The sequence below is a fragment of the Aphelocoma coerulescens genome, chromosome 5 (assembly GCF_041296385.1).
Source record: "Aphelocoma coerulescens isolate FSJ_1873_10779 chromosome 5, UR_Acoe_1.0, whole genome shotgun sequence".
Taxonomy (NCBI): domain Eukaryota; kingdom Metazoa; phylum Chordata; class Aves; order Passeriformes; family Corvidae; genus Aphelocoma; species Aphelocoma coerulescens.
Genome location: NC_091019.1, coordinates 11,284,827 through 11,298,344, shown reverse-complemented (window position 1 = coordinate 11,298,344; position 13,518 = coordinate 11,284,827). Strand labels below are relative to the sequence as shown.

The 13,518-nt window shown below is 44.9% G+C and overlaps 1 protein-coding gene across 6 annotated transcripts in view; it reads right to left on the bottom strand.

The window, feature by feature from the left end:
* The window catches only part of HIPK3 (homeodomain interacting protein kinase 3), a 68,373-nt gene extending 57,675 nt beyond the window's left edge, over window positions 1-10,698 (bottom strand). For 3 of the 6 annotated variants that reach the window (XM_069016525.1, XM_069016528.1, XM_069016529.1), the window contains exon 1: window positions 10,411-10,698. The gene's annotated coding sequence lies outside the window, so the exon portion shown is untranslated. Of the gene's footprint in view, window positions 1-9,620; window positions 9,730-9,751; window positions 9,959-10,410 lie in introns of those variants that run through there. The other 3 variants (XM_069016531.1, XM_069016526.1, XM_069016527.1) reach the window with 3 other exon arrangements.
* Window positions 10,699-13,518: the final 2,820 nt, after the last annotated feature.

The window sequence follows — 13,518 nt, the reverse complement described above, 5'->3', positions numbered from 1 at the left end:
TAACTTTACTGTGACATTTCCACATGACTGAGTGAGGGGGTGTGTGGCAAAGTAACTGGTTAATAAGGCCACTGCAGGGGAGCTCAGGAGAAATGGCCACACTGCTCCCTTAACTCATCTGCAAAATACACAGCCCCTTCTACCTGCCCCGAGCAGTGCAATCACCATGTTGTTCCTGGCGTGTAAATTACCCGCACGCAAAGCCCAGCCAGCGGCAGCCACCTAATAACAGAGTTAAATTGTAACCCAAGAAAACTTGCTTTCCAACTGCTTTCTGGCCTCCATGGGCAAGAACCAGTTCCAACACTCTCACACCCTTCTCACAGTGCAGCTGGGCATCAAGGGAGGCTTTCTAAATGCTCAGTGGCTTCCAGCAAATGCACAATTTGAGCAGTGGCACTTAAGAAATGTTTTGTTTATGTTATGCATCACTTTGGAAACACTGCAAGGATACAAACTCTCATTTTTCCCACGTAAAACAATTGCTCTTTTTATATTAGGTGCCACCCAACTTCTCAAGCTATTTAGCAAATACAAAGCCGAATTAGTTGCCCTCTCTTTCCCCACAGATGAAAATTTACAACCAGTAGTAGCAGCACCTCTATGTTATTGTTTATTTTGGATATGTAGCTGAACAAGCTGTACTGATGCAAGTACTCTCATACCCCGTGACCTGTTCACCCTGAGGAATTCCCTTACTCCAGCTGTACAATTAATAACAAAGCACTGGCAATTGAGGTTTCATGCAATTTATAAAAGAAAACATATCCATAGAGAGTGTGAAGTGTCCAGAAATACAAGCCCCAGGAGTTCCACCCCCTGGCCACCTCAAAAGCAGCTCTGTGAGCAGATCTGTGACCCACAGAAGGGAGAGAGCAGAGCAAAGAAGACTGCACAGAGGTGTTTCAGGTAACTTATGCCATATAAATCACTTCCTCACATGACCACGGAGACAATTCTGGACACAAACTGCACAGGCACACACACACTCCACCACAGAGAACCGGGAAATGCAGAGGCAGTTGATGGTACCTCACCAAGGAAGCCAACACCCAGTTTGGGGGAAGCAACCAGAGACGCAGTTTCATGACAAAAGAAGTCATTACCATTCTTGATTACAACACATATTTCAGAGCTCAGGGATTTTGGCCCATCACACACCAAGAGAATTCAGCTGAACCAACACAGCCTTTGCACAACATGAAACCTCAGTCCTGCACAGGTCAGCGGCACAGGTCGAGGCTGAAACGCCAAAGGTTGCTTCCAAGCTTGGGAGAGTTTCAGTGGGAAGCAAATGATACAATGATCCAATTCTGCAGTTGTAAAACTTAGTTACTAACCACCGAAAAAAAATGTTACAGGGCTGACTTAGGTCTGTGCAGCAGTGGAGATATTTTTAATCAGACACCACCAGTGTCATGCTGATATCAGAAACTGAAAATATCAGTTCGTTTAAGTGTGATACAAACCAGTCTCAATTGCACCATTGTCTCGATACTTGGAAACAGAACTGATGCCATACACTGAGCACAAACATATTTTACATAAAATATCAGAGTGAACTGCTATGACTCAACGCTGCCATAGCACCAGTAGCAGTGCTCAAGAACACAATTGCTTTATTCATATTTTCCACGAATATCAAAAGCCAAATCTTGTGATACCAATACGACTGCAATCATAGCTGAAAAGATAAATGAAACAATGCTCGAAGCGTTTCTTTTTCTTCTGGGCAAGCTGCTGTTGTGCAACTGGAAAGCAAGTACAGGCAGGGCAGCATTGGCCACCAGCCCCAGTGAGAACATGCCCTCCAAATCAGAATGTGCCACCATCAACATAAACAGCACATTTCAACCAGCCAGGGCTTTGCCAGCCTAATCTCTTCTTTTAGAAGACTAATTCTTTTTGAACCTGAAAACAGAAGGCACACTCAAATAAAAGTCCTTAACAGTGGGGTTTTGGAGAGCCCACACCTTCTGCACGACAGTAGTGCTGAAGGATCTGTTCAAACTACTGCGACTGTCTGTCACTCTTCAGTGCAACAGGAGGGACCAGGGCAAGTAGAGAGGCACGACACAAAGCCAGACTTTTTCCATGGCTGTATTTCCAAAAGATTTTGCCACCTTCCCTCAAGCAAAATAAAATTTCATAGAGGAAATTAGCTCAAACTGCCTGATGGTATATTACGTGTTCAAATGCCACTGTATTTAAAACAAAAAATTCCTTCTTAGCCCTTTCTTACTTCCACTCATTTTATTTTTTATTCAAATTGCTTAACTTAGCATTCTTCAGAATGCTGGCCTTTTGTTAGAACTAGAAATGGACCAACCCAGCTAAGCAATTTATTTAGAAGTTTCATTTTAGAATAGCTCCAGACAATACCAAATGCAGCTCCTGTAAGAATATAAATCTAGATGGCTGTTATCTTCGTTGCCACTTTATAGAATGTCTGGCATGCCAGCACATCTGCACAAACATGAAGGGGTCCGACATACAAAGAGATTATCAAGTCCTCTAAACTACTCAAAGTGGAAGAAATTAATCCAAAATTATCTTTTTTCCTCTCACTATAAAAAATTTCCACCTAGACCAAAAAAAAAAAAAACACCAAAAAAAAAAAAAAACACAACAAAAAAAAACATAAAAAACCACCTACAAAACAATACACCAACACAAAATTCCCGTTCTCCCCACAGGACCTGCACATTAACTCTGCAGCAGCACACACACAAATAACCTGTCAAGCTCACTGAGTCTGACATGCAATGCAAAAATTTGCAAATCAGGCTCTTCTGTACCAAGAAGGTGAATAAAGCTGATTCCTACATTGAGAACCACCTGGCAGTAAGTAATATTTGAGTTAAAACTTTCCCCAAATACATGGAAAAATCAGCCCCTCTTCCAAGAGGACCAACAAGAATGTCACTATCAAGTGGCTACTGAGGTGACAAGACAGCACACCTAGAGAATATTCAACTTCCTCTGCAACAAAAATGTCAGAGTAAATAAGAACTTAAACCTTTATTTGTTTTAAAACTGACTTAACTGTAAAATAATTAAGGCATCTAATCCAATACACTTATCTTGATTGATCTTTTTCTGCTGCAGTTTTCAGGTCAGTTGCCCCAGCTACATCCAGTAACAACTTTCAAACACACACAGACTGAGGTAAACATGTACACACAGTAAGCACATGTTTGAAAGGTCTTTTTATACATACACAGAAAAAAACCTCTGTGAAGTCCCAGTATTTTTCCCATAATAAAAATTCCTTATTTAAAAGTGGTTTGAATATTCTGCTTTTATACAACAGGTGTTTTTCTTTCCTTGTAAGCAACATCATCATGAAAATAGAATTGGTCGCTTGCCGAAAACAGCTGCATAAATTGGACATGGCATATGTAGAACAGCAAAGAAAAAACAGAGGGAAAAGGTGTTTACCACTCCTTTCAGCTTTCTAAGGATGTGGAGGAAGCAGTGTTTCCTACAGGTAAGCATCAGGGCATCAGGGTCTCTCACAGAAGGATCAGCCTTCTGCTTCCTAATGAACCAATAACTATAATAACCCATATTATAATGTTCCCCAAAGCTACACCAGGGCAAGAAATTTCTCCCTCTCCCCTATGCAAAGAAACTTACTGATTTAATTACACAGAAGGCATACAAAAAGAAAGGCATGATCACATGCAGCATATGACCCACTACCTGGGGGCCATAATAGTATTGATAAATGTGCACACATTTTTTCTCTGTTGTATTCCCTTCCATGTTTAATAATCTTTCCACTTGTAGCATAAATAAACTTTTAACAGCCACTCTTGTTTTAATCTTCAAAAGAATGTTTAGACATCTCTGCGACAGAGTTTTAAAAACACCTTTAGTCTCAAACAGCATTTGTCACAAAGAGGTCCTAAAGAATTTCTTGGGAAAACTTCCCAGCACATCCTCTTGCTGGGCTCAGAGTTGACACAGGCCAAAGGAAGAAGCCAGCCCACAGCACCACTACAAAAGCCATAAAGAAGAGTTATTAAAATCACCCTTTAGCATCTCATGAAAGCAATCCACTCCTATTACACTGAATACCAACTAATTTCATGAATCACAAAATAAGTTGGTATTAAAAGGAAAGAGGAGACAAAGAGCTTTTTTCTCCTCCTAGGAACAAATCTGGTTCCTTCTGAAGGGCTTCACAAGATCTCAAACACCAAAATTCCTGTATTTAACAGACTCAAATGCTGAAAAATAAAGATATTTGAGGACCTCTTCTACCCCTATACAATTCCTATAAATCTTCAAAAAGAAGCTGTGGAAAAAACTTCTCAACTGGAACACACAGACTATAGACAAGCAACCAAGTCCAATAGTTAAAAAAAAAAAAAAAGGTAAGAATTGAAAGGAAAGGTGTAAGAAGTAGCAGATGACCAAAGTTTCTAGGAAAACACAGGAAGGAAGATGTTTACAAGACAGTGATGCACATTAACAGCTTCAGTCCAAAAGGCAGAAAGGCATCTTACATGAAACAACTAAAAAGCCTCCTGAAAATTGTGTGAAGTTCCACCAATTGTGCCAACACAGACAAAACCTGCACCATAGGAAAGAGGGGAAAAGTTAATATATTTTACTTAAACTAGTGGAATTTGGTAAAAGTTAACATAGCATTTTCTTTTTAAATGCTGACAGAGGACCAAAACAAAGTAGTAAACATGTTGAGATGCTGGAAACACAAGAGAAGAAATGCTTATTCTATCTATGAAAGAAAAAGTAAATTACTTTTGCAAAAATAAATTAATAAAACTTTAGATAAAATTGTGTATCTAGATATTTTTTTATGGATACCTGATACTAGTGGTTATTCTTGTCTTCCAAAGGGAGCTTAGATCACCAGTAAGAAAAGTTTCTTTTCCTCCCTTATAAACTTTCTAATGATTAACAGTATTGAAGTAGTTTTCTCTCTGCATTTTTGCCTTTATAGGTGAACTTCCTCATCCAGCCCTTGAGCCTGCACTAGCTCCTCTCTGCAGGACTTGTCTCAGTCTATTCCAGCAGGAACAGGGAGAGGTTCAGATGTCAGTTGACATCCAGAGACCCCAGGGAGCAGGCCTGGAGGGATCTGGTCACGCTAATAAAAGCAGCAAACATCTTTGCAATGAGGACACTCCAGCCCCACACAAAGCACAGCTGCACCAGTTATTGCAATCCCAGCTGAAGTTGCTCTCCTGGCACTTTTTCCTGCCCAGGGACCAGTTTTGCCATCTTACTTCACCACTGCAAGATGACGTCAGCACGAGGCGAGAAGATCCACTTCCATCCCACAGTTCACAACCGAGAGTCAAGTAAAACTAAAGCAAAACCCCTAAAATAACCCAAAGCAGGTTTTCTCTGGTACTGGTGGCTGCTTGCCCCAAGGCACGCTAACAGCCAAGCCAAGCTTCGAGATAAAAAATCTTGCCTCACCCAGCAATTTAAGTTCCTTGGGAGTTTAGTGTCCTGGTCACACAAAGAACAGCTGCAGGACAGCAGAGCGTGGTAACCCAGAGCAGCACAGCTTCCAGAACAGAGGAGAGCATGACACACTCACATCAGTGGATTACAGAGAGTGGTTTCCAACAGGCCTGGAAAAGCAGCCGTGGGCATCTCCAATCATCTCCAAATCCTCCCCTTTGAACGAGGATGGTTATGGGACTCTGCACAGGTATCAGCACTGAGCTTTCTTGCTCCTAAGTTTTCCACCACTTACTCTAAATGGGTGCTTACTACAGTGCCATATGTATCCAGCAAGTAATGTTCATACAAATAAAAGCAGACTTTCATTTGACAATAGCTGATTTTTTACATTAGAAACGTTATTTGTACTTAACTTGTAACATGCTTTAAAAAGCACTGAAAAGTTTTCTAGAACTGTTACATTATCTTAGCAAGAATGGAAAGCATGAGTTTAAGACTACTGATTTTAAAGACAGTTTTTTTGATGGGAGTGCCCTTCCTAACACACAAGAAGAGTTCTCTGTACATAAGAATCCAGCTACTTTTTTAATATTGGGAATTGCTGTAACTTTGATCATACTCAAAGATAGGAAAATATTTCTTATGCCTGCTGTCTTTGGATGTTTGACTGCATCTTATTTTATTGGTCTCTTTTGGAACTCAAACTTAGCATTTTCCTGTTATACCCAAATACTAGAGCATAAGAGAGCTGGAGAAAAGGGGGGAAAGGGATTATACTTCTTACTTACAAAAAGGAATAATTTTCTAATCTTTTTCTGAAAACATAATGTAAAAAAGACTGTCCAAAAAGTTTACATAGTGCTGGAACTAAAAAATATATGAAGTTAATAACATAGGGAGAAGTATTTTGAAATTACACACTGACTCCAAGTCACAGCATAAGAAAAAAAAGCCAGAACTAAACTACTTGAGTCAACTTGCTTAAAAAACAGTTCAGTTATTCAGCTCTTCTTCCTTTTCCAAGCACAATTGCTATACCAGAGATTATCTCCCTTTTGTCAGGAAGTTACTCACTCTCAAAAATGAAGCAGAGTACCAGGACACTATATGGAAAAAAAAGTGATATGAAATGAAAAAAATGAAAATACATGAAAAAAATACTACAGAACTTTACAAAGATTATCCCCAAAGTGCATCTAAAACCAAGACTCTCACCAACTCCTACCATCTTTTTCGACATTCACTATATTGAAATAAAACAACTGAAGAACAGGGAGGGAGGACCTACCCTGCAGGAAATACTGCATTATCAAATATAGTCACCAACTAAAATCCGTTTTCTCAATTACATGTTGTTCCCCTGTCATTCAATACTCAGTGACTCTGAAGAAAAACGAAGCTACAATTTCTGTAAAATTGTGTAAAAAGGTAGAGGCTCTAAATTAAAACAGTCTATAAAGGGAGGTGGGGGAAGCCAAGACCAGGTAACAGGATTTTCCAGGCTTTATCCTTCATTATAGGTTATTTCAGGTTAAACAGAGGGTGTTCACTGCCTGTGGAAGTCAGAAAAGGTAACCCATTACTAACCCATATCATAGCACTAGTTATTTTAGGCTGCTTTAAATAGAGTTACGTGGTCGTTTCAGGTGCACTGCGCACACAGCAGCCATCTCTAACATGCTCAGTGCTCATCCTTGCTCCTTTCCCCGTGTTTGGTGCTCTGCTTAGCACAGGCAGGGCTCTGAAATACAGTTTCAGATACCTCAAGAGCCATCCTATACCTATCCAAAATAACGAGCTCTTCTTTCAAGATCTATTAAAAGTAATACATCATTTTCCACTCCACCTCTGATTGTCAGTGAAGGCATCTCAAGAAATAGAATGTTTCAGTGACTTAGGAACTCGGAAAACACAAAATGCTACAAACAAGCTTTTTTTGAGGTCTGAAAGGTAGATTCTATTTGACAAAATTCAACAGCAAACTCGTGACAGAGGGATGTTGGTAGCACCACCGTCCTACTTCCACATTTCTTCTTCCCTCGGCCAAGGATCACCAGGTGATTATCAGGCCTGCTCTACCCAACTCACACTTCTGTCAGTCAGAGCAGTTTAATTCAGCTGTAATGCTTCTGCAGATCAGATGAAATCGTTATATATATTCAGAAAAGCCAAGGCTGATCTAATAAAAAAATGTAAGAAGGCCTCGCTGTCCTCTGCTTTATTCCCCAAAGTTCTGTGCAGAAAGTGACACTGCCTACAGCAACTGTTCTGTATACGTGCACGGCACTCATATGCCACGACACCTCACACTGCAACAGCAAAATTTAGGTCCACTAAAAGCAGTTTCTCCTCCTGTATTTAACATCCCTCCAAAATACACGTTCGGCCTCAAATGACAGTGTTGTTCCCGTTACCAGTGCTGCCCTTCTCCCCACCACATACAAGAAAGCCAACTACAAAATTCCCGTTTCAAAACCCACTGCTTTGTCAAAAGGGCCTTTGTTGCCATGATCAGCACACTGGCAAAAGAGAAAATACAAGAAAGAGAACCTATAGAGGTAAAAAGAAAACTATTCTAAAAACAGGAAGTGTGCAATCCCTTGAAATAGTACAAAGAGGTGTATATACACCTAAATACGGCAGCTTGGAAAAACACAGCCTGACATTCCTACACGTTTGGATTGGGGTTTTCACAAGAATTAAGGACAGTTAATTCTGTTCCACCCAGGGGCTGGAGAGCTAACCAACCCTCTGCCTCTGGAAGTGCTGTTCAGCCTCCCATCCCCTTTAACAGACACGATCAATCCAACAGATGCTTTTGGAAAAATCACCTCCAAAACAACATTTGTTTTGAAGCAACCGCTACAAATTGGAGGACACAACGAGAAAAGCAGCACATGCAAATTCTAGTATTTTTATCAGTTAGTTCTGTAAGATGAGTTGCAAGCTCACTCTTCCTCCCCACACCCTGTCTTTGTCTCTGCTATCTTGTTATGCAGGAGCCGGTCTCATTTCCCTGTTTCTGTAGGTAGCTGTTTGAAAGAGGAGGGAGGAAACATGCAAACACCAAAAAAACCTGAAACAAAGAAAAATCACAAGTGCCGCAGAGACCCCAGGGCAGGGGTAGCTTCCCGAGCAATTTTTCAATGAAACTTTATTCCAGCTCATGGAATCCGTCCAATTACAAACCGTCCCACAGCCCGGAGAGCCACACACCACCACCACCGCATTCTGTACTAGAACACCCAGCAAAATTTATCTATGAAAAAATAATTTACGAGCACAAGCAGCGCCACACCCTGAGCAAGCAACTACAAGAGAAGCCCCCAGGAACAAGAGCAGGGAGGGAAAAGTCCAAGCCCTGTTTTGCAGGGCTGCGAACACCCCCTCACTGCGCGCTACCATAAAAGGTCCGCGGCAGCGCAGATAAAGCCGGCACCGCCGCTCCATCGGGATCAGTTTTCCCCCGGTGAGTCCACGTTAACACTTTGCTCTATTTATTTGCCATCTCACCATGTCACTTCGTAATACAGTATTGACCTATTTTCCAGGTGCTTAATTAATCTCTCTGCTGGCTGCCACGCTTATTAGACAATTACTGTGTGTATTTTAAACTTAGTTTATAGAAAGCACTAGCAAATTAACTCTGTTGTGGAATTATTATGTCAAGAAAGTAAGCCCTCACAGTCCATCTGAGCTTTCCTACTTGGTGTGACATGAATCAGAGCCTAAACTTCTTGCAAATGATGTAATGGGAGGTAATATCGGGCAGAAAAAATTCCCAGAAACATGCGTTGTTATCAACAACTGCAGCTTTACGTAATGTAATTGTCTCGCATAATAACATATTTTCGCACAATTTAAAGACACTAAACTAACTGAAATAAACAAGGTGATACACAAGTAGGAAGATGTAAAAACATCAGGGCGCCACATAATTTCTGGGAAGTCAAGCCTTAGAGTCCCAAAAACTAAGTTAACAAAAACGGAAACAATCACAGTTTCTGACATTTTAAGTCAGATGCAACAGTTAGTAACAAAAGTATAGCCTCAAAAGAAAGCCCTTTATATGCGTGTAAGCACACAGCAGTAACGATTGAGGACTTAATGTAAATCAAAACAATTTTTACAAACTCATCACTATTTCTTACAGCGTTAAACACACGTAAACGCACCTGCCAGCTTTACAATTGATACCGCGACGAATCCAGAACAAACCCCGCACAAACCCTGCCGCAACCATTACGGTAAAGCCTCCAGCAAATAAACCCCTCTGTTTTTACAGAGCTCGTTCTTGGGAACTGACCAAATTTTAAAGCGTCCACTTCCTTTCCAGTTGCTGTTAGTGATACCGGCCCTCGGCACCATTTGCCGCCCCAGCTTCCCCCCAGCGCGGGTCCCGCGGGTCTCTCCTCGGGGGTCAGGGGGCGAGGGTCGCGTCCCGCCGGGACTGCCAGGAGCCACCGCGGCGGCGGCGGCCGAGCAGGACCCGGAGAGGGCGGAGCCGCGGCCGCGCCCGGGCGCCACCCCGGGACCCCCCGCCGCCCGGGCGGCCCCGGCGCTCCATACAAGGCGCAGGAGGAGGCGGCGCGCCCGGAGGGGAGCGGGGCAGCGCCGCCGCCGCCGGGAAGGGGCGAGGGGCGGCCACGCCTCCCCCGCCGGGCGGCGGCGGCGGCCTCGCCCGGCACCCGGGGCGGCTCAGGGTGGGCGCCTCGCCGCACCGAGGAACGGGAAACTTCGGGGACGCGGCGGGGCGAGCGCCGTCGAGGGCAGCGGGAAGGGGAAGCGGCGCTGCCCTCTCCCCGCCGCCGCGCTCGGCCAGGCCGGCGGCGCTGCCGCCGGGCATCGGGCAGGGGGGTCGGGTCTGCGCCGGAGCCCCCCGCGGACAGGCTGCGAACGCCGCCGGCGGAGGCAGCGCCGCTTTCCGCCTGCCGGGGCCGGCCCCGCTCGCCGCCGGCCGCTCACCTTCACGGGTCGGGCCGCGCTGGCGTCCGCGCTGGAGCTGCCGCCGCCGCCCTGGGCATGTCCGGGAGCGCTCCGGGGAAGGGCCGCTCCGGCCGGGCTCAGCCGCTCAGCCCCGCCGCTCCCGCTGTTGCTGCCGCCGCCGCCTCGGCTGCTGCCATCTTGTCCTGGCGGCTGCGAGGAAAGAGCCCCAGCTCAGCCCGCTCGACAGACCGGGCCTCCGCCTCATCTTCCCAGGGAGGGACCCAACCCGCCCCCGGCCGCCGCCTCCTCCGCCTCCGCCTCCTCCCGCCTCCGCCCTGCCCGCGGCGGCCTAGCGGCGCCCGCCGCCGCCCATCGCCCCGGAGCGGCGGGCCGCGGCCCCGCCGAGCACTGCGGAGGGGGCGCCGGCCGAGCCCCGCTCCGGCGCGCCCCGGCCCCCGCCCAGCCCGCGGGGCGCAGCCTGCGGGGCGCTCCCGCCGCCCGCTCGCTCCGCCCGGCCCGGCGGCAGCGCCCCCGCCCGGACCCGCCGCGCGCCGCAGCCGCCGCCGCCGCCCGAGCCCGCCGGCAGCGCTCGGACCGCGCTCCGCGCCCGGCCCCGTCCACGGGGAGTAACGCCGGGCGCTTCTCCTGCCCTCCCGCACTGACCGGCCGAGGCAGCTGTGTGGCCATCACCGCCCCTGGCAGCAGCTCAGCGGCGGAGCCTCCTCAGCGCCAGCTGACGGTCCCCCCAGGAAGCCCTGGGAGGATAACTTGAGATGCTCCTACCGCGAACTCTCCTCTCTGCTGGCCCCGGTCTGTCACTACCCGGAGGAAGGCAACCTCATGCTTTGCGGGGGCTCTCCGGCGAGCACCTGTAAAACCCCCAATAGTCCTCCAGTGCTGGCCATCCCAATCACCACACCCCGCGCGGTGAGCTCTTCTTCCCACCTTGTTAGCTGCCAACTCCCATAACACTATTCGGATACATAACGTACATAGCGGTGAGGAAACTGGTGCCAGGGGAAAGGCCTGACTCTCAAGACCTGGAGCTTAGACGATGACCAGGTGAGAATGAACATGTGAACTCCCAATTCATTTAAATGAGTGCTCGTGCCTTATAAGAAGAAGAGACTTCCCCAGCCAGCCCTCAAAATAACTGTGAAGCACCAACCTTCCAGATCTGGTCTGAGACATCCTTCGCTTTCCACGTTAGCCTGAGCCCATCAGAGACACTACTAACTATAGAGGTAACAGGACAGAGCAAATGTATTGACCAGTTTGCATCCAGTATTACACTTCAAGCATTTTGCCTTGCTCAACTCTTCATAAAATAACAGGATACACCCTCAGTAACAACATGTCCCTAATATTATGCATCACTTAAATATTAGTGGTTGGTTGTAGGACTGGTCAACTTCTGCAAACAGCATTCTTGACCCAAAATAGTGTTCAGCTGATGTGGGGCGAAAAAGGAATTACTGTTTGCCTATAAAGTATTTAGCCCCAAGATAAATCCTTGGCTACAGCTACAACTGGACATCACATGCTTCTCCACCTCTTGCCAAAAATAACAAAGAATTTCTTTATTTACTTGCACAACTACATGTACTCTGCTATTTTTTCTCACTACTTGTTCCAGTATTTTCAACACGTGTCTGCTTGATCTTAACCTTTATTTAGGACCAATCCTTGTAATAAAGATTGTTTGGATGTGAAGTCAGAATTTGAATTAATTAATTGGAGAAGACAGACTTATTGTACAGAAGTACTAAAACCTAACATTGGAGTTACTACCACAACACCACCAATGCTCAGTCTTGTAAGTAATGAGCCATATCATTTAGGGCTGCAGAAGAGATAGGTGGGTGTCAATGGTAGTAAATTATAGCTCTCAAGAGCTGCTTACTAATTTTAGAAATATTAATCAAGCTCCTAAAAAATATCATCCTACAGAATTATTTCTACATGTTTTATTAACATATAAATAGACAGTAAATGTTGATAAACATTCTTGTTGATTACTTAACCATACAAACTCTAAAATGGCTTAACCAAAAAAAAGCATTAAATGTATGCTCATTCAATCCATACTTCATCCGCAAACTTAAATTGGTGTACATCACCCCAAATTGTGATCCACTGACAAGTCTCAACATCATATTTCCAGCTGGTTTTTAGGATATATTTCTAGTAATTTTCCCATGTTTCACCATTCTTATAGTTTGATAACCAAAACAATCCAAATACAGTTGTAAATTTGAATGATACCAATCCTCTACTAACAGGCAAAATTATGAATCCAGTGCTCCACTGATACATATGCACAGTTTCAACCAACTTTCAGAAACAGATTTTAATTTAGATTTAGAAAAGGAGGGGTGACTTTGGGCTCATTAACCTCTCTTATCATACTGTTCTCTCACTGGAGTTTTGAGTTGGTCACGTTTACTAAATGACAGCACCACCCAAAACATCCCAGCACTGTCAGTTCTGTCCTCATGTTCCAGTTTTAGCTAATTAGATCAAGCTAGACTTCCACTCACCTTGCAACAGGAGTATCATCAGCGTGTAATCAAACTCTCAAATCTCTTTGAAACTCCTTCAGTTGCTTTTGTGAAGCACATCATCCCTCTGCAGATCCATTATTCGTCCTTATTTCCTTACAAGATCCCTTCTTTGGAAGCTGTTTCAATTAAAGGTTTCCTCATCCACTGCACATTTCTTCGGTGTTAGGACTGAGGGCTGGCCAGAGCCAGTGGGAGCTGAAGCCCTGAACCTCCTCCGTCAGTGACTCCTAAGGATTACTTTGGCCACAAAAAAGTTTTTAAGTGCCCACAAAGCACAGTAAAACAACATTAGATGTATCAGCAAGCTTTAAACACTCTGATGAACGTTTCTATCAGAGGTTAAATATGACGGTGTCTGAGAAACCCTCACATGATTTTTTGTCACCTGGAAAACAGCAAACACTTCCTTGTCCTAATTTTCTCTTGGCAGGTACATTTGTGCTGGTAGGCAACTGAGGGGTTAATGTGGAAACTCCTGTTACACCTGTAGGTACTGTGGACTACTGATACCGTTTGGCGGGGAGTGTTTTGTTTCAAAGTACCTAAGTAACTCAGTGGAAGGAGGCCCCGTGTCATTTAGATT